This window comes from Symphalangus syndactylus, chromosome 4 (assembly GCF_028878055.3).
Source record: "Symphalangus syndactylus isolate Jambi chromosome 4, NHGRI_mSymSyn1-v2.1_pri, whole genome shotgun sequence".
Lineage (NCBI taxonomy): Eukaryota > Metazoa > Chordata > Mammalia > Primates > Hylobatidae > Symphalangus > Symphalangus syndactylus.
In genome coordinates this window covers 117,158,243-117,184,478 of record NC_072426.2, presented here as the reverse complement: position 1 = coordinate 117,184,478, position 26,236 = coordinate 117,158,243, and the positions used below count along the sequence as shown (strand labels likewise).

The following is a 26,236-nucleotide window of genomic DNA, read 5'->3' as shown; positions in this document are numbered from 1 at the left end:
ACCTTTCATGCTTTAAATTGATTTTCACCTTTACAGCTTCAATTTTTCTCTCCGCTGAATTTACTTGTTGGGGAAAAAAGTCCTAAGGAGGAGTACACTGATGCACAGTATAATGAAGATATCTGGAAGGGATTTCTGACAGATTTCCACACAATCACAGATCCTTTCTGCTGCCTTGCACCCTTCCCTGAGCCCCACGCCTCTGTCCTCACTTACCTGCCTGGGCCTCCTGGTGTGGAAATGGAGGATGGAGGGAACAGCTGCACTTCAACTGTTCCTGCCAGCCATGTGCTCCTCCATGCTTACTCTGATTCCTTCATTTGCTCACTGTCTTCAACTCTAACTTGTTTCCTTACTAGGCCCAACATGCTCTTACTTTACAGTTCACCACAAAGTAGTATGACATAATAGAATGAACACAAGTTTGCAAATACAGTTTTAGAGTCATTGCATGACAAGTTCAGGAAAGATGAGTCTTCCCTTTCCTTGGGCAAGAATTCCAAATGTCAAAAAAAATGGGGCCCCTCCAGATTAGTAGATGTCTTTGCCTTATTCAGAGTTGCTTAGGAAGAACTTGCACAATACAGCAAAATATATAAAACACATTTAGTGGAAAACAAGTGCAGCTAGAAGATGGGAAGGAATTGGATTCATCCTAGTTTAGTGCTTCTTTTTATTCTTACCAACAATCATTTTCCCTGGAGAATTTGGTGAATCTTTTTTACTGAGTCTTGTTTCCTAAGTGCACTTTACATGAAAATTCTTTCCTAGCAGATACACCTCACTCATTTCAATAACTTATTACACTCCAAGTTATTAATGTTAATTTTTAGACAGAAAGATTCCTTAGTTTGGGCCTAGCATGCTGGTTCACGCCTATAATTCCAGCACATTGGGAGGCCAAGGCGGGCAGATCACTTGAGGCCAGGAGTTCCAAGACCAGCCTGGCCAACATGGTGAAACCCTGTCCCTACTAAAAATACAAAAATTAGCAGGCCGTGGTGGCACAAACCTGTAATCCCAGCTACTCGGTAGGCTGAGACAGGAGAATCACTTGAACCCAGCAGGCTCAGGTTGCAGTGGGCCCAAGTTGCATCACTGCATTCCAGCCTAGGTGACAGAGCGAGACTCCGTCTCAAAAATAAAAAAAAAAATTTAAATTAAAAAAATAGAAAGATCCTTTGGTTTGTTGTACTGGATTTAGACCAGTAGTCCTCCTAAAGGTATTAGTTCAACTACCTAATATTGTTTTGCTTGTTCAAGAATTCTCACTTTATGAACCTCCTACTGAAAAGAGCTTAATTTCAAAATTTTTTTCTCATGTTTTATTCTGGTAATCAAAAGAAGAGTCCCCTAATTCCAGAATTACTGAATAGGCACACATGGTCCTTGTGGAAATATTTGTTGTATAATTACATTACCTGGGAAGTTTTTTGAAAATACAAATCTGGGCCCAGCCATCTAAACACTCTGATTTAATTTGTCTGGAGTAAATACTGGGCATCAGTATTTTGAGTAACTTCCCCAGCAATTCTAATGTGCAGCCAAGTTGGAAACAATGGTTGGCAAAATGTTAAGATAAGCCCCATGTACACTTCCTGTATAACCTCTTGTCCTTGAGTGTATGTGGGACCTGTGACTTGCTTCTGATTAATAGAATATGTCAAAGGTGATGGATGCTACTTCTATGTTTAGGTTTACACATGTGCATACCTGTGTGTATGTGTGTGTGTGCATCTCTGTCTTGCTGGCACACACTAGAGAGAGTCTACATTGACCTTAAAGAAGGAAACAGCCATGATGTGAACTACCTATTAAAAGATCCACATGACACGGAACTGCAGGAAGCCTCTAAAAGCTAAGGGCAGCCTCCAGTCAAAACCAGTAAGAAGCTGTTGAATGACCACAAGTAAATGAATTCTGCCAAAAATTCTTCCCTATTTGAGGCTCCAGATGAGAATGCAGTCCAGCTAATACCTTGACTTCAGTCTTTTGAGACCCCCAGCAGGGGCTCTAGCTAAGCTGGGCTTGGACTTCTAACTCATTGAAGCTGTGAGATAATGTGTTTTTTCAGCTGCTGAAGTCATGGCAATTTTTACATGGCAATACAAAATAGGAAACACTGTATAATAATTATATCAGAGCCATTTGTATTTGTGTTGCTCCTTTATGCCTTTTAGAATTTACCCAACACATAAAAAAATAGAGTCAAGCCCTATTATTTGCTGCATTCTAGTATCAAAAACTTGTACAGCTTTTTTCTCCAAGTTCTGCATGTCGCCATTAAGAGAAGGCAGAAAGGGCCCAGGTGTGGTGGCTCATGCCCATAATCCTAGCACTTAGGGAGGCTGAGGCAGGCGATCACTTGACCTCAGGAGTTCAAGACTAGCCTGGCCAACATGGCAAAACCCCATCTCTATAAAAAATACAAAAATTAGCTGGGCATGGAGGCATGCAACCGTAATCCCAGCTACTCAGAGGCTGAGGCAGGAGAATGGTTTAAGCCCAGGAGATGGAGGTGGCAGTGAGCTGAGATCGCACTGCACTCCAGCCTGGGCAACAGAGCCAGACTCTGTCTGAAGAAAACAGAAAGAGGAAAGGCAGGAAAGCATGCAGTCTTCACCTCAATTTACCCGACTCACATGACCCAAAGGGACTGAATGGGATTTTTTTTCTATATTCCATTTCATTTGCCACTTTCATTTCTATTGCTCATTAAGGTTTTTAAAACTCTTTATGTATTATTCTTTTTTTAAGCAAGGAAAAAGACCATTTGAATGAATAGTTGAGTTATTTTTAAATTTATATCTTTATGGCACACCAGGAAAACCAAATGAACAGGGAGGAAACTGGCAGCATGTAACATTAAGCACAAAATGGTAAGATGTTATACACAGCTAGGGACTTGTGCAGAAATACAACACACAGAAAAATCTTTTGAGCTATTAGTTCTTCAGATATTACAAAAAAATGCACCTCCAAGAATGAGTCCATTGAAAAGAAAATAATAGTAATGCTGAATTAAAGTACACTATTCCATTCAGCACATAACTGATTATTTTATATGAAAGTGACCTATGTCATCTTTACTTCCTTCTCTCCTTTCATCTGTTAAGAAGTATAAATGACTTAAGGGTGGGCTTTATTATTTTCTCACAGGTTAAAGCATTTCCCGATGTCCACATTGGATTTGCACAATTTCAACTAATATGGGAGTGTGTTGGCCAAGTCTTTTTGAGGGTCACATTAACTCATTAATAAAAGAAACCAACTTATAGCATTTCAGTTGACCACTTTACTAATCAGCACCCACTGAAATTAGAGCACAGTTACCATCTGTTGAGGAAGGAGCAGATATTACAAATGAATTCTAAGGCCCTCCAGACTCCAGCATTTTGTTCTGTGTGTGCATTTCCATGTCCCCATCAAGGGCACTGGAGTGCTCGCCAGTGAAACTCTGAACCATCTTATCCGAAACCTTTGAATATTTAAGAATTGGGATTTCGGTCTTTTGTAATGTCTTTCCACCCATCCTCTGAGTTCCTATTGAATTCATAGGAAATCAAAAGTCTCTATCTTGCTTGATTCTTGTACAGCAAGCCAAACACTGAAAAGATTTAGCAAACGGTAATTAGAGAAATCATCTAATAGACCAACATTAACTATTTGTTTATAGATTCTGTGAAAATTATGGTGAAATGAGCAACCATTTAAAAAAGAAGGGAGATATGTGTTTTTAAAACCACTCAGGAATCCCATTGTTTTTTAAGTCCTGGTTAACACTCTGGAAATATATTACTTGTCTGACTAAAACCAAATCAAATTACTATCCTCTATTTAAATAGTAAGTAAAAGAGAAACATTGAATATTATTAAAAGGAATACCTAGACCACTACAGTGATCAAATAAATGAGCACTGAGTTTGTTCACTTGCCAGGAAGATAATCCCACCATTGAAAGAATTCAGAGTAGTTCACTGAAGATGAGAAGTCAGGGACTGACATATCCCGAAGAAAGAAAAGTCCACTGTGATTAGGCTAATTAAGGACTGAAGCCTGTACACTGGAGAGGGTGGGATGAATCCACAGTACTGATATAAATGATTAAAACAAATCCCATGCTGGCTGTGGTGGCTCATACCTGTAATCCTAGCACTTTGAGAGGCCAAGTGAGGAGGATAGCTTAAGGCCAGCAGTTCAAGATCAGCCTGGGCAATATGGAAAGAAGTCGTTTCTACAGAAACTTTTTAAAATTGGCTGGGCATGTTGGCATGTGTCTACAGTCCCAGTTACTTAGGAAGCTGAGGTGGGAGGACAGCTTGGACCCAGGAGTTCAAGGCTGCAGTGAGCTATGTGTGTGCCACTGCACTCCAGCCTGAGTGACAGAGCAAGGTCTCTATAATAAATAAGTAAATAAGTACCAGTTCCATGTTCACCATTCACAGAAGACTCATCAACTGGGCCTGGTAAGGGTTTAGACACCACAGTCATTGCTCATCTTTGGCTGATAGTTCATTGTCATTTATAAGATATGGCTGGTTAGAACCAACTGTGGGGAAGGTCAAGTATAGCATCCGGCTTTTAATGTCTCCTGAACAAGAGCTTTGTGAGTGAAAACTGCTTTTACAGTGCCTTCTATTGTTTTTCATCTATTCAGGCAAAACAACATGCCTACAATAAGATAGGCAAATTATCAGATTTTTAGGTCTACACTACTACCTTGGTTTGGAGAGAGAATTTCACACACTATTAGTGTCCTTTCAGTATTGTTTCAGACTTCTTTTGTTATCGAATCATCAGATGTATGAACTGGTGGAATGCTGACTGTGCGATAGCATTTATGATTTTGTTAACGATTGACATGACAAAAGCAATGAATGGGAACAAAGATAGAAACAGCATAACTGATATTTATAGAATGCTCCCCAGCTAAATTCCTGTTTTGCCAAACCCAAACTGTGAGAGTAGATGTCATGGACTGGTTTGTTCAATTTGAACAACCAATTGATTTTTTCTTAAATTTTATGCAAAGGTTCCTCAACTGGTCCTGAAACATTCATTCAGAGGAAACAGAAGGTGTTAACTAGTGTGTAAACAGACCTTAATTTTTCATAAATAATCTGCAATTCTGTTATCTAGTACCATTGTAGCAAGTACATGGAGCCTCATTTGCCAAGCCTGTAATGCAAATATAGTTTCATTTGCAATGACAGACAAGGTGAGAAAAAATTTATATACAGCTTTCTAAGGTACGTAGTCCAAGCCAAGGAAGAAAGTCCCATTGAAAGACATGAATATCTTCAACTCTTCCAGGAAGGTCTACCTATCATCAAAGTACAGTCAATAGGTATTACTAATGCCTGAAGAGAATGGGAAATTTAAACCTTGTGAAGGATCTTATTATTAACACTCCTAGGTTAACATTTTTCTTTCCCTGGTTTGTTATGAGTATATTTAATTTTCACAAAGGAAAAACAAACAAGAGTCTGTGCAGTCTGTAATGGGATCAGGAGGAATGCAGAGGTTTCCAGAAATCTGAAGCACTGATCCAAATATTGTCTGATGCACAAGGTGAGAAGAACATAAGGTATGCAGCATGTATGACAAAGGAGAATTTAGTGATGATGAAGAGTTGATGGTGTTTTCAGGATTTCCGTACTGGTAAGGCAGAATCTATGACTGCAATAGAATCCATTTAAAACTTTACAATGAAATTTAACAGATATGGAATCTTATTCATATAAACATTTTTAGTAAATGATATTCTCTGTTCTACTATCCTTATTAAAATTAAATTGGCTGTATTTTATACAACTAAGATTTTTAAGCCATGGAATTTCAATTAAAGAAAAAAAGCTGGCCAGGTTTGGTAGTTTATACCTGTGATCCCAATGCTTTTGGAAGCCAAGACAGGAGGATCACATGAGGCCAGGAGTTTGAGACCAGCCCAGGCAACATAGCAAGGCCCTATCTCTATTTTTTTTTAATGCTTTAATTAGCTGGGTGTGGTGGTGCACACATGTAGTCTCAGATCCTCAGGAGGTTGAGGTGGGAGACAGCTTGAGCCCAGGAGTTTGAGGCTGCATTGAGCTATGATCACGCCATTGCACTCCAGCCTGCGCAAGAGAACAGGACTCTGTATTAGTCCATTCTCACACTGCTATGAAGAACTGCCCAAGACTGGGTAATTTATAAAATATAGAGGTTTAATTGACTCACAGTTCCACAGGGCTGGGGAGGCCTCAGAAAACAAATCACTGCAGAAAGGGAAGCAAACACGTCCTTCTTCACTTAGTGGCAGGAAGGAGAAGTGAGTGTCAAGCACAGGGGAAAGTCCCTTATAAAGCCATCAGATCTCATGAGAACTCACTCACTATCATGAGAACAGCATGGCAGGAACTGCCCCCATGATTCAATTATCTCTACCTGGTCCTGCCCTTGACACGTGGGGATTATTACAATTCAAGGTGTAGGTACACAGAGCCAAACCATTTCACTCCATCCCTGGCCCCTCCCAAATCTCGTGTCCTCACATTTCAAAACAAAATCATGCCTTTCCAACAGTTCCCTAAAGTTTTAACTCATTCCAGAATTAACCCAAAAGTCCAAGTCCAAAGTCTCATCTGAGACAAGGCAAATCCCTTCTGCCTAAGAGCCTGTAAAATCAAAAGTAAGTTAGCTACTTCCTAGATACAATAGGAGTACAGGCATTAGGTAAATACACCTGTTCCAAATGAGAGAAACTGGTCAAAACAAAGGGGCTACAGGCCCCATGCAATTCCAAAATCCAGCAGAGCAGTCAAATCTTAAAGCTCCGAAATGATCTCCTTTGACTCTATGTCTCACATCCAGGTCATGCTGATGCAAGAGGTGGGCTCCCATGGCCTTGGACAGCTCTGCCCTGTGGCTTTGCAGGATACAGCCCCCTTTCCAGCTGCTTTCATGGGTTGGCATTGTCTACAGCTTTTCCAGGCACACGGTGTAAGCTGTTGGTGGATCTACCATTCTGGGGACTGGAGGATGGTGGCCTTCTCACCGCTTCACCAGGCAGTGCCCCAGTGGGGACTCTGTGTGGGGGCTCCAACCCCACATTTCCCTTCTGCACTGCCCTAAAAGGGGTTCTCCATAGGGCTCCACATCTGCAGCAAACTTCTGCCTGGACATCCAAGCACTTCCATACATCCTCTGAAATCTAGGCAGAGGTTTCGCAAACATCAATTCTTGACTTCAGTGCACCCACAAGCCCAACACTATATGTAAGCCACCAAGGCTTAGGGCTTGCAGCCTCTGAAGCAATGGCCTGAGCTGTACGTTGGCCCCTTTTAGCCATGGCTGGAGCTGAAGCAGCTGGGACACAGGGCACCAAGTCCCAAGACCCCACAAAGCAGCAAGGCCCTGGGCCCATCCCACAAAACAATTTTTGCCCCCTAGGCCTCTGGACCTGTGATGGGAGGGGCTGCCACAAAGTTCTCTGATATGACCTGGAGACATTTTTCCCAATTGTCTTGGTGATTAACATTTGGCTCCTCATTACTTATGCAAATTTATGCAGCAGGCTTGAATTTCTCCCCAGAAAGTAGATTTTTCTTTTCTATCACATTGTGAGACTGCAAATTTTCCAAACTTCTGTGGTCTGCTTCCTCTTGAATGTTTTGTCACATAGAAATTTCTTCTGCCAGACATCTTAAATCATATCTCTGAAGTTCAAAGTTCCACAGATCTCTAGGGCAGAGGCAAAGTGCCACCAGTCTCTTTGCTAAAGCATAGCAAGAATCACCTTTATTTCAATTCCCAACAAGTTCCTCATCTCCATCTGAGACCACCTCAACCTGGACTTAATTGTCCATATCACTATCAACATTTTAGTCAAAGCCATTCAACAAGTCTCTAGGAAGTTCCAAACTTTCCCACACCTTCCTGTCTTCTTCTGAGCCCTCCAAGTCTCTAGGAAGTTATAAACTTTTCCACATTTTCCTATCTTCTTCTGAGCCCTACAAACTTCCAACCTCTGCCAGTTGTCCAGTTCCAAAGTCGCTTCCACATTTTTGGGTATCTTTATAGAAACACCCCACTCTCTGCAGTATCAAATTTACCGTATTAGTCTGTTCTCATGCTTCTATGAAGAACTGCCTGAGACTGGGTAATTTATAAAGGATAGAGGTTTAATTGATTCACAGCTCTGCAGGGCTGGGGAGGCCTCAAGAAATTCACAATTATGGTGGAAGAGGAAGCAAACATGTCCTTCTTCACTTGGTGGCAGGAAGGAGAAGTGAGTGCTGAAAGGAGGAAGCCCCTTGTAAAACCATCAGATCTTGTGAGAACTCATTCATTATCACAAGACCAGCACAGCTGAAACTGCCCCCATGATTCAATTATCTCCCCCTTGTCCTGCCCTTGACATGTGGGGATTATTACATTTCAAGATGAGATTGGGTGGGGACACAGAACCAAATCATATCAGACTCTGTCTCTAAAAAAAAGAAAACCAACTAATCCTTAGTATATGAAAATACAGCATGTCCTAATACCTTAAGTAATGTTTGCTAATGCATCAATTTTGCAACTCAAGTTCTCCTCTGAAAGATCTTTGAATGAATATTCAGTGTATTTTATGTAAAACATTCTTAAGCTTTCATGTTGTATGTCTTATTATTTCTCATATTTTCCAACAATTTTAAATGCTGGGCAACTTTTATAAACAGAGGATTTCTTTTTTTGTTGTTATTATTATGTATTCTCCAGTGAAAGATCTGAGTTTAAATCTTCACAAAAGCGCTTTAGGCAAATTAGGTAACATTAAAATACTTCATCTCTCTCACTGGGGAAGCAGCAAATCTCCCCCTACAAAGGGTTCTTGTTGCAAAGGCTACATACAAAATGCACCTTACTAAATTAAAACAAGCAAACAAAACATGAAGACAGAGTCCAAACATGTAAATAATAATTAAAAGTAATTAAGATATGAGATTTTGTAAGATGCCTGTATCCAGCCAAGTTTCACAGATGAAGAAAAAAAAGGCAAGGGGTGAATATCATAGTAGCTATACTAGTTGGAATTCTCCAGAGAATCAGAAAAAGAACCAATATATTGATAGATAAGTAGATAGATTGATAGATAGACAGATAAAACATAGATATTTACTGGCTGACACAGTTGTGGGGGCTAGCAGATACAAAATCTGCAGGAAAGGCTGGAAATTCGTTAAGAGTTGATGTTACAGTCTTGAGTCTGAAATCTGCAGGACAAGCCAGCAGGCAGGAAAGTAAGGCAGGTTTTCTATGTTTCAGTCATGAGGTAGGATTGCTTACTGGGGAAACCTTAGTCTTTGCTCATAAGGCTCTTAACTGATTGAATGAGGCCCACCAACATTATGGAGGGTAATCTGCTTTACTTAAAGTCAACTAATTATAAATCTTAATCGCATACACAAATACTGTCACAGCAACATCTAGACTGAGCACCATAGCCTAGTTGCATTGACACATGAAATTAACTATCCAAGTGACTATCCATCAAAAAGTTGTCATCATTCTTGAAGCAAGTAGAGGTACCCTGAATGAAAATTCAGTCAGAGTAAATCAGTGCCTCTTTTTCTCAGGTTTAAGTAGAGTTTGCAAGAGCTACGAAACAGTTCCACAGACCATGAATGTCTTCGCCCCGCACTAGCAAAACCCCTAGGCTTTCAATGATTATCTTACCGTCCTCACGGAGCACACAGTTCCTCTTCTGTTGAGGTGGGCCACAGACCTGCTGGACTCGTCTACAAGCTGCAAGAGAAAAGCAGATTCATGTGTCTTCACTTAAGAAATAGTTATCTTTTCACTAGTGATGCTTATCCCCAGTTTGCTTTATCACCCATTATTAATACATAGAAAGAAGGCCAGAATCAGAAATTATGATAATAATAATTTTGGAAAGGTTAGATTTGAGGGGAAATGGTGCATTTTAATTCTCAATCTATAACTTCTGCCTGGGCGTCCCTTGGGAAACCAAAAGGCCACCTACCTTAATATAACTATGGAACCTCTATGGCTGGGCAGAGGACCTTGGCTTGCCGGGGCAGTCATATTTTTGTTGTATACCTTGTACTATAAAGTTTATATGTTCTTTGTGAGAAAATGTTTATTTTCCTTATAAACTCCAAGAAATGCTTTTTTAAAAATTATATGCTTTGTAGATTGAACTTGCCTTTTGTTATTTTTCAAAAAGGTAAAATTATAGAAGCTATTATTGTAATTATTACTACACTCAAAGTTATAGATCTAAAGACTGGAAACAACCTCAGAGATCATGCCCATTTTTGTGTCTGTGTTCAATTAAAGATGTGGAAGTGAAGCATTATCTTGAGATTTTATCACAAATTTCCAGGGATCTACAAGGTTTGACTCCAGAGACATGGCAAAGGAAATAAATACATTGAGAAATCTCTTTGTGGATGCTGATTATTAGATACTCATTCTTTATATTTTAGATTTTTTAAAGACACTGTATACAAAATTAAATGACCTTATGGAAAATGGAAAGAGCTCACGTATGCATAAAGACAAAGAAGTAGAAATAGGAAGATGATGCAGATACACGGAGAAGGGCAAGATAAAAGAAACAGAAAGGGGCCCTGGGAAAAGAAACACGTGTGCAAATGCACACACACACACACACACACAAACACACACACACATATGCAGAGCAGGAGGGAAATAAGATTAACAGGAAGTTACAGAGACCAAGAGCCTGGATTTTTCTCTTGTCAATTTCTGTCTGTGTTTGGATGCTCCTGATCATCATATAACAGTATCCTATGTTAAATTATGCAGCAGCATAATTCATAAAACAGTATACACAATCCACAGTCCCTAAAACTATTTTCATTTTAATTAAATATATTTTAAATAATTTATAATTGATATGCTGTACTTGTACATATTTATAGGGTACAATTTGATAAGTCCATAATGTATGTGTTAAATACTGATTGAATCAAGGTAATTACCATATCCATCACCTCATGCATTTCTCATTTCTTTGTGGTGAGAACATTCAAAAGCTTCTCTTCTAGTTATTTTGTAGTATGCAATACCTTACCATTTACCATAGTCACCCTACTGTGCAACAGAACACCAGAACTTATTTCTCCTACCTTATTGTAACTTTCTGCCTGTTGACCAGCCTCTCCTCATCCTCCCCTCCCAACTGCCCTCCCCAGTCTCTGATAACCGCTGTTCTGCTCTCTGTTTCTACGACGCCAACTTTCAAAAAAAAAATCCCACAAGTGAGACTGTGCAGTATTTGCATTTCTCTGTCTGGCTTATTTCACTTAACATGATGTCTCCCAGGTTCATTCATGTTGTTGTAAATGACAAGATTTTTCCTCTTTTCTATGGTTGTGTTTATATTTATATACTTTATATATTATATAATATAAACATTGTGTTTCTATACCACATTTTCTTTATCCATTCACCTGTTGTTGGACACTTACACTGATCCAATATCTTGGCTATTGTAAATAGTTTTGCAATAAACACTGGAGTGCAGATACCTCTTCAGCATACTGATTGTATTTCCTTTGGATATATACCCAGCAGTGGGATTACTGGATCCTTTGGTAGTTCTATTTTTAATTTTCTGAGGAACTTCCAAAATACTGTTTCCCATCATTGCTGTACTACTTTATATTCCTACCAGGAGTAAGTGTTCCCTTTTCTCTGTATCCTCACCAACACTTGTTGACTTTTGTCTTTTTGATAATAGCCATCCTAACTGGAGTGAGGTGGTATCCCATTGTGATTTTGATTTGCATTTCCCTGATAATTAGTGATATTAAACACTTTTTCATATACCTGTTGGCCATTTGTATATCTTCTTTTGAGAAACGTTTATTAAGGTCTTTTGCCCATTGTTTTCTGGATTATTTTGTTTGTGTTTTTTTGCTGTTAGGTTCCTTATATATTCTATATATTAACTCCTTGTCAGGTGTGTACTTGAAAACACTTCCTACCATTGTGTAGATTGTTTCCTTTGCTGTGCAAAAAGCATGTGAGTTTGATGTCATTCCATTTGTCTACTTTTGCTTTCATTGCCTGTGCTTTTAAGGTCTTATTTAAAAAATCCTTTCCCAGCCCAATGTTATGAAGTGTATCCTCTATGTTTTCTCCCAGTAGTTGCATAGTTTTGAGTTTTACACTGAATTCTTTAATCCATTTTGAGTTGATTTTTGTACATCATGAGAAATAGAGGTCTAGCCTCATTCTTCTGCATTTGGCTATCCAATTTTCCCAGCACCATTTATGGAAGAGACTCTTTCCCTCGATGTGTGTTCTTGTTACCTTTGCTAAAAATAAGTTGGCTGCAGGTGCACTAATTTATTTCTTGGATCTCTATTCTGTTTAATTGGTCTGTGTGTCTGTTTTTATGCCAGTACTGTGCTGGTTTTGTTACTATAGCTTTGCAGTGTATTTTGAGGTCAGGTAGTGCGGTGCCTCCAAATTTGTTATTTAAGCTCAGGATTATTTGGCTACTCACTACATAAATTCTGTTATTGTTATCTCTTCTGTGAAGAATGTCATTGGTATTTTGACAGGGATTGTATTAAATCTGTAGATTGCTTTGGGTAGTATGGCCATTTTAACAATACTAATACTTAGAATCCAGAAACACAGGATATCTTTCCATTTATTTGTGTCTTCTTCAATTTCTTCAACAATGTTTTATAGTTTTCAGTGTAGAGGTCTTTCACCTTTTGGGGTAAGCATCTTTCTAGGTATTATGAATGGTTTTTGAACTGAATTTCTGTTTGACATGACAGCAGGCAGTATCCAAGTTTAGTCTGCCACTGAACATGATTCATCTATGATTATTCTGCCATCTTTAAAATTTTTCCTCTCTATACAGCATCATTCAAAATGATGCCTAACAGACCCAGTTCTATTTTCCTTAAGAGTATATAAGATTTATGAATTTGACAGTTTATTGCTTTAGTGGAACCCTTTGGGATCATTTATAGCTTATGCTATATAAAGGCATTTTTATTTCTAGAAAAAGGAATATTTTACCCAAGAGTGTGTAAGTTAAGTGGAAGTTTTTATTTATCTAACAATTATTGATTTGTGGTCTGGCAGGAAGGAATTTCTGGCAAATGGAATGCTTGCCCTGAAAAGAAAAGCTCAGCTTATATTCTTAGCCTGATAAGTGTTGGCCAAAAACTTGGCTAATGACATCTGTTACATCTCTGGTTTGGCTATTTTTGCAATGTGTGGACTAACAATGGATATTATGATTACAGAGCTGTGCTGTGGTTTACTTAACTTCCAACATTTCCTCCATAATTATTGTTTTATTAAACCTCAAAAACAAGTCTCAACCAGAGGTCATCTATCCCCCATTCACTTAAGGATTTGTTAGATAGATTCAAGGTTCAGCCAAACTCACAATTGTTAGTGAATACACTTGGTTCTAAAACCTGGGCTGTGGTCAGTAGAACTTTATTTTTATGCCTCTACAAGGCTTCTTTTTTATCTCCTTTTTTTCATGTAGACCTTCAGGTGGCTTCCCTTTTCCTCACATCTATGAATCAAATTGCTGTTGGAGTCAACTTATTTCTCCTTTGAGTACACTGTGTACATAAGCTGTGTAGGGATATGACATTTATCTTTGTATTCGTAGAAAAATAAGTGTTTCTGGCTTTTACACCTCCTATTTCACTGACATTAGCACAGGCAGAGTTGGGCTGTCTCCTATGTGTATAAGGAAGAAAAGGGGCTTGGTTTGATTGGGACCAGGTGTTTCTAAGATGTACAGTGCATTATGGCTTTCAGGAAATAGTTGTTTTTATTTATTACACTATCTAATTTTAATACCAATCAAGTACAACTCTATATGACCAATGTAACATGATTAATTTATAGAACATGAGAATGCTAGATTTTGAATAAAAAGTTAAATAATATATACTATGGACATGTAAGTCATTTTCATCATTTTTTTAAAGATTGCTCTAGAATAAGACCCTCATACTTAAAGATTGGTTCACAGCCTGGCTGTACATACAGTATTTTGTAGAAGCTCTAAGCTAAGAATCTAAAAGCCTGACTATAGGTACTGGCTCTGTTGCTAACTAGAAAAAAAAATGGCTTTATACTATATTACCAGAATTTTTTTTTTTTTGAGATGAAGTTTTACTCTTGTTGCCCAGGCTGGAGTGCAATGGCACGATCTCAGCTCACCACAACCTCCACCTCCTGGGTTCAAGTGATTCTCCTGCCTCAGCCTCCCGAGTAGCTGGGATTACAGGCATGTGCCACCACGCCCAGCTAATTTTGTATTTTTAGTAGAGACGGGGTTTCTCCATGTTAGTCAGGCTAGTTACCAGAAATTTTTAACCCATTATCTACATAGTTACGTAACAAGATAATAAAAGTAATACATTTACAAACTATACATGGGTTGAATTATTAGCAGTGCTCGTTCTATTCTTCTTTGAGTCTACATTTAGGTCATTTTTTCTCCAGAAAGCATTGTCATTCAACAGGTATTGATTAAGCCCCTGTTAATTGCCAGGAACTGTGCTTGTGTACTAGGGACTCCAAAGTGAAAAGATACTTGGAATAATTTGGATCAATCAGCTCCAAATCTGGAAAGAGACTGACATGTAGACAATTAACAGCAGTACCCTGAGAGGTGCAAAAAGGAAGTATGTGCAAGGGTAGCAGAGATAAACCATTACCCACGGAAGCTTCATTGAGAAGCAACATTCAAACAGGGCCTTCGAGGGTGAATAAGAGTTTTCAGAGCTGTGAAACAGCAAAAGAACTTGGTATCGCTGGCCTCTGTGCTCCAAAGTCAGTAAGAGAGGTAGGAGGTGATGGAGAGGCAGAAAGAATCCAGACTGTAGAGAGCTTTGCCTATTTTTACATTTTTTTTTTACTAGCACTGTGACCTCAAGAAAGGCAGAGTTACTAAACTGCAGGTACTCCATTTGTCAAATGTCAAGTATGACTATTCCCACTCTTGAAAGTTGTTATAAGGATTGGATTTGCACATGAGATAATGGATATGAAAAGACTTGGTGATAATATGCAGTCAATGTTAAGATTACACCTCTAGATTTGTCAGTGCACTTCTGTTCCCAGACAGTTTGTATGCCTTCTGGGGAACTCACCCTCCCCACACAGCTTAGACCTCCAGGGAGCTTAAAGCTCACTTAATATATCAAGTGACAACAACTTTTGTGAGTGATATTATTGTTTGTCCAAAATGGGACATAATAAGTTAATCTGTTTTCTGGATTGCTGTAATGGTGCCACATGCTAAGGGTGGCAGAAAGAATCACAGAATGTTAAACCTGAAAACGAACTCAGAAAGGTTCTAATTCCACTCCCTCATCTGAGAGATGGGGAAACGATGCCCTGCGAAGTAAGCGATTCACCCAGGACCACACCTTAGTTAGTGGTATTGCCAAGACTCCAGCCCAGATCTCCTCACTCAGTCCAGTTCTGTTTCCACAACATGCTGACACTGTTCGTATGTCAAGTTGAACTATTTGAAATTGCTGACCATTCACCCATTTTTGACCTGAAGAAAATAACAATCTCCTCTGGATCAATCTAACAGAAGGACTCACCCTGCTGATTCCCTCCCAAATACTATCTCCTTCTATGATTTCTGCCGGTGAAGAACTGTTCTCTTCTTACTGAAAACTCTGCAAACTTAGGTTTAGGAAAATTCTGTTCTCTAAAACTTCCACATCTATCTTCATATTTGATCCCTATAACAACACAGAAGGATCCTTATATAGCACAAAAAGGAAAAATCACCAGAAGAAAAAATTTAAGATACCACCAAATTAATATTTTGGAAGCAAATGTAAATTATTTCACACAGCAATCATAAGATCGACTATGAAATAAGTGATACTAACGGCAGATGATGCACTTGGGTGTGGCACTCACCTGGGCAGTCATGAGCTCTCTGTGATGCTGATGGCCACATTTCCTTTTGCTGCCTCAGAGCCCTATTTAGTCTACTAGGCAGAGTCGCAATACTCTGTATCTGTGTCTTCTCAATAATGATAGATCAAGACTATGTTCTGGACAGTATGTTTAATTGCTAGATTGGTAAGGACACAGCAAACTCTGGTGTCCCTGGCCCTAGAGAATAGGGATCAAACATAGTCTTTACCGCCAATGGGGATGGACAAGAAAATAGAGTGAGATTCAAAAGAAGAGGACCCTCTAGTTCAGTACATGAAAGTTCACAGTCACTTGCTCTGGACTCAAGATTGTATCGGAAAATGAGCATGATTCTTTTTATCTCTAAATAAGTTGCTATATTAACTATATCATATTATATTATATTATATTATATTATATTATATTATATTGTTTTCTCTGGAACAAAGAGTTTGGTTCAACCTCCTCCTTAAATCTTGTATGCTCCTGAGAAGGTACAATGTTTTCTGCCTTCCAGTTAAGCCATGTGGAGCCTCAACTCCCAAAAAGAGATGGCCCATGTGGGCATGGAGTGTATTTCCACTTTGCTACTAATTGAAAGCTTCTGCTAATACAACCGTTTTTAAAAACTCTCTAGTGTCTTGCTTTGAGACTTCTTTGGGTAATTTTATTTTGTGTCAAAAGCAGAATGTGGTGTCCCTATTGAGGCATGCAAAAGAATCTAAGAAAAGCGTGTGGTCTTTATTATTTCACACTGTTTCCACTGTTCTTATATTGAAGAACACTATTTTAAGGAGAAAAAGGGCACGAAAATTTGTATTGTTATACGTGACATGACATGTTGGGTTTTCATTCTCCAAAATGGAGACCCAAATATATCATCAAGACAGTTTGGGGACATCTCCAAAAAGAATATACCAAACATCTCTCAGTGAACAGAATTAGAGCTAGCAGCCTTGACACCTGCCACCTTCTGCTCTCCCCACCCACCAACCACGTGAGCACAAACACCTCTCCCTCCACCACCTGCCCCACATGTCCAAAGATTGCAGAGGTGGATTTAAGAGCACTGTCTGTGAGTGGAATCTCTGCAGCTTAGGAGAATATAACTAGGAAAAGGACCACATAAATCTCATCTCTTTGCTGTTCTTTTGGTTTTTACCCTCTTTTCTGAAAAACCTATGGGTTATTTTGTATGGTTGCACAAAATAGCCTATTGTTCCTCAAGAAGAGAATGGATATGAGCTTGTAATGTTGGAGTCTCCAAAAAGAGGGCCACCTGTCCCTCCAAGCTCCAAGATGTGGGTGGTGGCACCCTGAAGCACTAAGAGGGCACAATCAGGGAGACCCGGGGAACAGTTGAATAAATAGAAGTGAATTAAGCAAAAGCCTGAGAAATGGAACTGGACAATCAAGTGGAATAATACCCTTATTCGGGAAGGGAATATGGCAAATTTCAACTAACAAGACACATTTTTGAAATTGCTACCAACAGCTCCAGGAACATGGGAGATAGCCAGAGGAAGAAAATGGAGACCTAGCTGACAAGCAGTTTGGCTTTTTCTGTTACCTAATCTGCCAATTCTTCTATTCCAAGTTACTTTCTTTTCCTTAAATTTATAGCTCTATTGGAAAAAAAGACCATTATATTTATCATCTGTAGACATGTAACTGGAGCTGTGCATGTGAAGTCACAAGTCAGAGTAACACATTTATCACTGTGAAGCATTTTCCAAATGACAATGATACTGACACTATGTGACAATTGCTAAGTAAAGGTATTGTTTCCAAATGCATGATGAATGGGTGCTTATGGAATTCAAATACACTTTAAAACTATATTACGGTGTGAGCTGTAGAAGCTAAATGCTTATGACAATGAAGCTATTTGAAAATGTTATGAAGTATTAGAAAACATAAGTATATATAATATTAATTTTTCTTTAAATTATTAAGCACTTAAGATAGAAATATCCTAGTCAACTAAAATTTTTTCCAAGTTCAAGTCATAAACATTTAACATTTGACAATGGCTGCCACTTTATCATTTGGTAAATGACTTTATCTATTTGAGAGTCAGCATTTATTAAATGCATCTTCAAAATTTCTTTAGTGGTATATAATCCTTTTTATTTTGTTTTTATTTTTGTGGGTTTTTTTAATTATTGCATTTTTAAAAGAGGAGATTATATTAGAAATTAGAATTAGTAATTAAGTTATATCAAAAATAAATCTTCCTAAATATAGTATTTAGGTAAAATACTTGATGTCTTTTTCTCAAATTTTTTAACCTAATGGGAAATAATTGTGAAAACATAAATGCCATTATGCTCTTCACATTTTGATAAGTTAAAAATTCTGCAGTTGGATGTTTTTCTCTATTATTACTTTAATAGTCACCTTCTAAGCCATTCCTATTCCTCAAATTTCTATTTTTCTTTACTTTACTGTGCACTCAAATCATTTTCTTGTCCTGGCTGGTCCTATCAGAGCCTTTCTACTGACTTCTATCTCCTTCAGCTTGACCATCTCTCCATGTCTTTTTTTTTTTTTTTCGGACAGGCTGCACAGTGCCCAGCCCAATATTGCCTCATAATGGGCATTTGGTGCATGTTGGTCCCTCTTTACTCTCATTTCCCAGTATCAGGTTATATGTTTTCCTTTCCTTTTTTTTTTCTTTAGAACATTAGGACATCAATTTTATTCAATGTAGTTTTTAAAAAAAAAAAAATGTTTCTACTGTTTAATGATGTGAAGAAAGGAATTTAATAATAAAAGCTTAAGTTATAAAGATGATATTTGTCCTGCACACCCCTACCTCTGAGATCTCTCACACACAATGCTTCTTTGCACCTCTTTACTCCCACTTTATAGATGAGGGAGCAGATGAGAAGTTGCCTAAGGCCAGAGAGATACTGTGTGAGTGAACAGTCTCAGGTCTTGCCAACTGAACGTGACAACCTGATGCTTCCACTTCAAAATACTGTCTGAAAAAAGTGTGATGGTAAATCAAACCCCACTAAATAGCTCTTCTTCATGACTTGTAAACTCTAATTTTCTCATATGGAAAATAGTTTTATATTATGATTTTCCTTGGATTAATTTAGGCAATGCTAAGACTACCTTCTGAATTCAATAGAGAATGTTTGATTATCTATGCCAAATTCAAATCTAAAATGTTTTATCATTCTTCTAAAACACAGTCATGTGAGATATATGAAGATTTGTATCAGATTCAGTAAAATTATTTCATTTCACCTACACCAGTAGTTCTCAATCAGTGGTGATTTCCCCCCAGGGGACATTTGACAATGTCTGAAGATAGTTTTGATTGTCACAATTGAGGATGAGGAGGAGCAGGGAGGGAATGCTGTTGGTGTCTAGAAGGTAAAGGCCAGAGAGGTTGCTGAGCATTCTGCAATGCACAGGGCTACCGTCACAAAGGAATTATCCAGCCCATAATGTCAGTAGTACTGAGATGGAAAATCATGCACTAGAGTATAAATAGATACGTAGCTACAACAGCTTAATATAACAAATAACAAAGTGTCATGCTTTGATGTGAAAATTATACTTATGCTTCAAGCTATTCTTTTTTACTTCTAGGTGATCATTTTATACCAGACCTCCACATTGTGATAAAACTAATTCAAGTATTTCTTATTCTCTATTCTGTAACTGACTTCTTTTTCTTCACTGGTTTCCAAATGCAACTGTCCCCAAAGTTTAGTTTTTGGTTCTCTTTTTCTACAGTGTCTCCCTCATTGAAGTACATAGTGTCAGCTACACAAAGTCCCTGACTTACATAAATTGGGTTTTCATACACTCCAGAATCTGCACTCTTATTTATTACACATTAAACCACCTCTCATACACAGAATACAATTGTTAATGCATCATCTGGCTGACTGCCTGCTGCTAGGTCTGAGGGAGGAAGTTGAGTTCTCCAAACTGAAGCCTGTGGGGGCATAGCTAAGGTCTAGGCAATGATCTCTCTGGCCTCCATTTGGAAGGACCACAGTGACATCCCCCCATCCCACACTCCCTCACAATTCCCTGACTTCAGAATCCCACACCCCCTCACAATTCCCTGACTTCAGAAGTCAGGGAGCCTGTAACTGACCCTCACACAAGGAGCCTCCAAGGAGCCTCCGTCTTAGCAGGGTTTCCCTGGCCTGGCCCAGCTTCTCCCTTTCTAATATTTCATTTCCTTCCCCTCACACTCTTTTTCCAGCAAGTGATTATGCACAGCCAGAAGGAGACTCAGTCAGAGCCACACATGAGGAGGCAGGATGTGTCATGAAGACGAAGCCCTTTCCTCCACCTTGCTTCTGGCTTGGAGCTTCAAAGTCCAGGGGTGGCCAGCTGTCCATCAAGACCCCAGTAGCAGGTCTGAGGGAGGGTGGAAAAGGGTGATGGCTGAATCAGCTAACTCAGAGCCCCCGGGGTATCTTATGTCAGATATGCTGCTGGGATCCCACTAGCTATAAATCTTCTTATCCCACTCCACAATTGCCTAGATCCTTTGAGAGTAATGCCTAACAAAATACAAAGATTGTACAATATATATTTAGCTCTCTATTGTTAAACTTTCAGAAACCCGACTTTAAACCTCTCTCTCAGAAACTTCCTGCATAATAATTACTCCTGAATTTACATGTCTTGCCTTTGGCTGTCCCCAAACCTTTGTCCCATATATCCAAATATCTGATGAGCTTTTTGCACTTGGCCTTCTTATCATCACATCAAAGCCAAATTAAAACCAAACTCACAAGCTTATCTTCCTTCCTGGCTTCTCTAAATCGGCTATTGCTATATCTATACTGCTATGCTACTATACCTACACAACTCCTCCAGCTGCCCTGTTTGGGCTCTATGAGTCATTTTTTACAGTCCTCATAACTCTCAGAGCTAGTCATCTCCTACAGCCTGATGGTTCTTCCTTCATTTTTCTTTAACCCATCTTTTCCCTTTCCACTGTAACTCTTTAATGCTTAAGCTCTTATTATTTCATGAAGCCTGTCAACATCCTCTCTGAAGAGCCCATACCTGATATGTCTTTTTATCTACAACTCTTAGGACTGTGCCTGATGTATGGTTTGACTTCAAAGTAATTATATATTGTGTAAATGAGCAAATAATCAGTTCTCTGCATGTAATTGATTTATGCATTCCAAAACACCAATTTGTACTTATTTTCTCCTACGTGTCCATTAAAATGTGTGCATTGCATTGATATTAATATAGCCTTAATGTATCCAGTGTCTTGAGTGCCTACTGCATGCCAGGCATTATGCTAATCATTTTCACCTTCACTATTCAATGTCTTATTCCTTTACAAACCCAATAAGACAAAAACAAGTTCATTGTTGTGGGATTTTGTTGTTTTCATTGTTCTATCCTCAACACTTAGAAGAGGGAACAGCATATACCAGGTGATCAATAAATATTTATGCAATAATTGAATGGATGGCTTAGTTAATTGTAATATTTCATAAATCATCCTTCAGAAACCTAGAATATAACTTAGATCTACAAGAGAATTTTCCTAGTTGCAAACCTACCATTGCTATTTAAGTCCTATTAAATATCAATGCTACTTAAATAAAGAAATGTATTATGGCATAGTAATAAGCTTTAGTAGTATCGCTAGGAGGCCAGAGAGATAGAATGACAGGACATGCAGCTAGAAAGAATGCCAACAGCACTCTGTGGATGACCATTGCCACTAGATACAGTTGTCCCTGGACACTAGCTCTCTGCTACCAATGCCCATGAAAACCAAGTGCCTCCACTGCAACCCTCACCAAAATATGGACTCTATGCAGTTGACCTGCATTCTCCTCACATTGTACACTTGTAAATCAAAGTCTCAAGCTACATTGTCAAAGCCTAAGTGACAAGCTTATGCCCTAGCTGTAAGAGAGGCTGCAAAATGATATTTCCTAATTCCTTCCTGTGGGTCAAGCTTGTCCAACCCATGGCCTGTGGGCTACATGCAGCCCAGGATGGCTTTGAATGTGGTTCAACACAAATTCGTAAACTTTCTTAAAACATTACGAGTTTTTTGTGATTTTTTTTTTAGCTCATCAACTATCGTTAGTGTAGTGTATTTTATGTGTGACCTAAGATAATTCTTCTTCTTCCAATGTGGCCCAGGGAAGCCAAAAGATTGGACATTCCTGCAATAGGTGACGGGACTCATCAAATCCCAAATCCTCCAAATACGGACAGGGAGTTCAAAAGCTGCAGAATAGTTACAAAACAAAATCATGTTAACTAAATGGCCCTAATGAATATTACTTGCCTGAAAAAGCCAGTCCACCTTCTTAAGTACTGATTGATAGGTACTGATTGATAGGAATAAAAAGGGCACCAGAAGGGAATGGAGACCAAGTAGCCTTTGGTCATGACAGAATATTGATTAGTTTTAAAATATGGATATATTTATTTTTGTGCTTGTTTTCCCTCTGCCTGAAATATTCTTTCCCCCAATCTCTAATCAAATATCACCCCTTTAGAAAAGCCTTTTCTAACCACTCTATATAAAATATTACCTTCTGATTCTCCCAGTTATGCTTTATCCAACTATCCTGATTTTTGCATAGCACTTTCACCATCAACTATATTATATATTATTTGCTTATTGGCCCACTGGAAAGTAAGCTACACAGGAAGAAGGATTTTTTTGATTTCACTGTTCTATCCTGAACACTTAGAAGAGTCAACAACATGTAACAGGTATTCAATAAATATTGGTGGAATAACTGAATGGATGGCTTAATTAATTAATTGTAACTTTTCATCAATCATCCTTCAGAAACCTAGACTATAACTTAGATCTACAAGAGAATTCTGGAGTGCATTAACACATTTTTTATTATAATTATCAAGCCAAAGAAACTGAAAGGGTGCCTGAAATGTTTTTAGGTTATCAGAATTACTCTTTTTGTGGTAAATGCATGTAAGTATTTTGACAATCAGAAATCTTCCTGAATCCATTCTGAAGTGGTCTTGTCATGCCTTAGAAACAGTACATTTTACTAAAGAATACCATTACAAATTTTTAAGAATGTACCATGCCCTTGTAAGTTTCCTTCACTCTGCTTCCCCTAAGTCTACCTTCTTCTCCCTCCATATTAAAATGGCCCCTCCTTCTCTGCAAAGAGAATTCTACCCATCTCTCCAAGCCCAGTCATCCCAGGAAGTCTTCTTTTCTACTGATTTTGCTCCATTCATTTCTATCCACAGTCATATTGCCCTTGTGTTGTAATTTAACAGTTTCATATACACATCTTATTTTCTAGTTAGATTAGAGAATCCTGAAGGTCAATGCCCACACTAGGGAAATAAAAATGTATAGATATTATCTCTGCTATTTAGAATTAGCTGTGCGTGGTAATGTTTGCCTGTAATCTCAGTTACTCAGGAGGCTGAGGCAGGAGACTCACTTGAACCTGGTAGGTGGAGGTTGCAGTGAGCTGAGACGGCGCTACTGCACTCTAGCCTGGGTGACAGAGCAAGACTCTGTCTACACAAATAAATAAATAAATAAATAAATAGGAGGAAATCAAGGAAGCTCCATGAAAAGAGGCTATCAGAGCTGGGTTCTGCTGCAAGGGCTGGGCTCTGAAATGGCAGAATGGAGATGAAGGCATTTTGTATAGAAAATGATTAGGATGGGGAGGAGGAGCCAAGATGGCAGAATAGGAACAGCTCCAGTCTCCAGCTCCCAGCCCCAGCGACACAGAAGACGGGTGATTTCTGCATTTCTGCTTGAGGTACCGGTTTCATCTCACTAGGGAATGCCAAACAGTGGATGCAGGACAGTCGGTGAAGCGCACTGTGCGTGAGCCGAAGCAGGGCGAGGCATTGCCTCACTCGGGAAGTGCAAGGGGTCAGGGAGTTCCCTTTCCTAGTCAAAGAAAGGGGAAACAGACGGCACCTGGAATATCGGGTCAGTCCCATCCTAATACTGCGCTTTTCCAACGGGCCTGGAAAACGGCACACTAGGAGATTGTGTCCCGCACCTGGCTCGGAGGGTCCTATGCCCACGGAGTCTTGCTGATTGCTAGCACAGCAGTCTGCGATAAAGCTGCAAGGCTGCAGCGAGGCTGGGGGAGGGGCGCCCGCCATTGCCCAGGCTTGCTTAGGTAAACAAAGCAGCCAGGAAGCTCGAACTGGGTGGAGCCAACCACAGCTCAAGGAGGCCTGCCTGCCTCTGTAGGCTCCACCTCTGGGGGCAGGGCACAGACAAACAAAAACTCAGCAAGAACCTCCACAGACTTAAATGTCCCTGTCTGACTGACAGCTTTGAAGAGAGTGGTGGTTCTCCCAGCACGCAGCTGGAGATCTGAGAACGGACAGACTGCCTCCTAAAGTGGGTCCCTCACCCCTGAGCAGCCTAACTGGGAGGCACCCCCCAGTAGGGACAGACTGACACCTCATTCAGCCGGGTACTCCTCTGAGACAAAACTTTCAGAGGAACTATCAGACAGCTGAATTTGTGGTCTCACGAAAATCCGCTGTTCTGCAGCCACCGCTGCTGACACCCAGCCAAACAGGGTCTGGAGTGGACCTCTAGTAAACTCCAACAGACCTGCAGCTGAGGGTCCTGTCTGGTAGAAGGAAAACTAACAAACAGAAAGGACATCCACACCAAAAACCCATCTGTACATCACCATCATCAAAGACAAAAAGTAGATAAAACCACAAAGATGGGGAAAAAACAGAGCACAAAAACTGGAAACTCTAAAAAACAGAGCACCTCTCCTCCTCCAAAGGAACGCAGTTCCTCACCAGCAACGGAACAAAGCTGGATGGAGGATGACTTTGACGAGTTGAGAGAAGAAGGCTTCAGACGATCAAACTACTCTGAGCTACGAAAGGAAATTCAAAACAATAGCAAAGAAGTTAAAAACTTTGAAAAAAAAATTAGAAGAATGGATAACTAGAATAACCAATGGAGAGAAGGGCTTAAAGGAGCTGATGGAGCTGAAAGCCAAGTTTCGAGAACTACGCGAAGATTGCAGAAGCCTCAGTAGCAGATGCGATTAACTCGAAGAAAGGGTATCGCTGATGGAAGATGAAATGAATGAAATGAAGAGAGGAGGGAAGTTTAGAGAAAAAAGAATAAAAAGAAATGAACAAAGCCTCCAAGAAATTTGGGACCATGTGAAAAGACCAAACCTACATCTGATTGGTGTACCTGAAAATGATGGGGAGAATGGAACCAAGTTGGAAAACACTCTGCAAGATATTATCCAGGAGAACTTCCCCAATCTAGCAAGGCAGGCCAGCATTCAGATTCAGGAAATACAGAGAACGCCACAAAGATACTCCTCGAGAAGTGCAACTCCAAGACACATAATTGTAAGATTCACCAAAGTTGAAATGAAGGAAAAAATGTTAAGGGCAGCCAGAGAGAAAGGTCGGGTTACCCACAAAGGGAAGCCCATCAGACTAACAGCTGATCTCTCAGCAGAAACTCTACAAGCCAGAAGAGAGTGGGGGCCGATATTCAACATTCTTCAAGAAAAGAATTTTCAACCCAGAATTTCATATCCCGCCAAACTAAGCTTCATAAGTGAAGGAGAAATAAAATAAAGACAAGCAAACGCTGAGTGATTTTGTCACCACCAGGCCTGCCCTAAAAGAGCTCCTGAAGGAAAAACTAAACATGGAAAGGAACAACCGGTACCAGCCACTGCAAAAACACGCCAAATTGTAAAGACCATCAAGGCTAGAAATAAACTATAGCAACTAACATCATAATGACAGGATCAGATTCACACATAACAATATTAACGTTAAATGTAAATGGGCTAAATGCTCCAATCAAAAGACACAGACTGGCAAACTGGATAAGGAGTCAGGACCCATCAGTGTGCTGTATTCAGGAAACCGATCTCACGTGCAGAGACACACATAGACTCAAAATAAAGGGATGGAGGAAGATCTATCAAGCAAATGGAAAACAAAAAAAGGCAGGGGTTGCAATCCTAGTCTCTGATAAAATAGACTTTAAACCAACAAAGATCAAAACAGACAAAGAAGGCCATTACATAATGGTAAAGGGATCAATTCAACAAGAAGAGCTAACTATCCTAAATATATATGCACCCAACACAGGAGCACCCAGATTCATAAAGCAAGTCCTCAGTGACCTACAAAGGGACTTAAACTCCCACACAATAATAATGGGAGATTTTAACACCCCACTGTCAACATTAGACAGATCAATGAGACAGAAAGTTAACAAGGATATCCAAGAATTGAACTCAGCTCT

At 39.3% G+C, this 26,236-nt stretch overlaps 1 protein-coding gene and 1 pseudogene across 1 annotated transcript in view; one reads left to right on the top strand and one right to left on the bottom strand.

Moving 5' to 3' along the window:
• FREM3 (FRAS1 related extracellular matrix 3) overlaps nucleotides 1–26,236 on the top strand; it is a 123,581-nt gene that overhangs the window by 39,267 nt on the left and 58,078 nt on the right. The gene's annotated exons all lie outside the window — the stretch shown is intronic.
• Nucleotides 5,592–26,236, bottom strand: part of LOC129480156 (beta-glucuronidase-like) — a 97,876-nt pseudogene continuing 77,231 nt past the window's right edge.